Genomic DNA, 1271 nt, shown 5'->3' with positions numbered 1-1271 from the left:
AAAGTCTCCCCCAGTTAATTATATTTTTATAAAGATAATTTATTCATTTTAAATTGCTATTGTGTGCAATCATTTGCACACAATAGCAATGATTGCGTGCGACGTTCGTAAAAGTTACGACTACGTAATTTTCCTCCATTTTTTTACTTTCCCGACTGTTATGTTTTCCTCATATTTTTTTATTTCACGACAAAGAGAAAGTATGGCGATTGGTCAAATATGACCTCCCATGATTTTTACATTTCTCGGTTCAAGGATATTGAAACGACGAGAAATGCAAAAAAGTTGGGTTTTTATTCTGTTTGTGCGGATGTTAGTGTGTGTGAGTGGGCACGATTTTTTCAGCCACTGTAGAGTTTGCTAATTCCGGTGTCATTTGTCGAAAATTTCTGAAATTTTATAGGAAGGTTTTTAGTGTATTAGAGAGATTGATACTATTAAATTTTGATGGTTAAAGGTTAAGTGGTGAGGAGTAGCGGGGTTCATGTGTCATAACTCGAGCGGGGTCAGACCTAATAAAGATTTTACTTATTATTAGTACAGTATTTACAGTTTTTTTTCTATAAAACTTGTCTATACCCTGAGAATTAAGCTTCTATCATTTTATAATAATTAATAATATGAAATGTTTAAAAATAAAATTTCATAACAGGTGGCCCCACACACAAGTTTAAAGTTTGTCGGGGAAAGTTACGCAACTTGTTGCTGGATTTTTTTTATACGTGAAGTGGTGCGTAGTGTCAGTGAGATGATCAGTGGCGTGCCGTCATTAGAAGCGTTGGAAGCGCCGCTTCCCTCGTATTCTCTAAAAAATAAATATGAAATGTTTAAAAATAAAATTTCATAACAGATGGCCCCACACACAAGTTTAAAGTTTGTCGGGGAAAGTTACGCAACTTGTTGCTGGATTTTTTTTATACGTGAAGTGGTGCGTGGCGTCAGTGAGATGATCAGTAGCGTGCCGTCATTAGAAGCGTTGGAAACGCCGCTTCCCTCGTATTCTCTAAAAAATAAATAAATATTAATTTTAATTATACGAAAATAATCACACAATATTTTATTATAACCGCATTACGTGTCTTATTACAAATTTCTATACTACACGTGGAAAAAAAATTGCTATTGTATATTAGAATATTAGTGGCGGAGTGGAATCTCCTGTATTTTCAGATTACGAAAAGCCAAATTTGCGCATGCGCTTTACAGAGCACCAACCTCACCCGGTTTAGCCGGTGGAAGCCTACGACCTTGGGTGAAAGCTGCACACATAT

Source organism: Centruroides sculpturatus, unplaced genomic scaffold (genome assembly GCF_000671375.1).
Source record: "Centruroides sculpturatus isolate CEXI.00-Female unplaced genomic scaffold, Cexi_2.0 scaffold190, whole genome shotgun sequence".
NCBI classification, from domain to species: domain Eukaryota; kingdom Metazoa; phylum Arthropoda; class Arachnida; order Scorpiones; family Buthidae; genus Centruroides; species Centruroides sculpturatus.
This window is presented reverse-complemented; position numbering follows the sequence as displayed.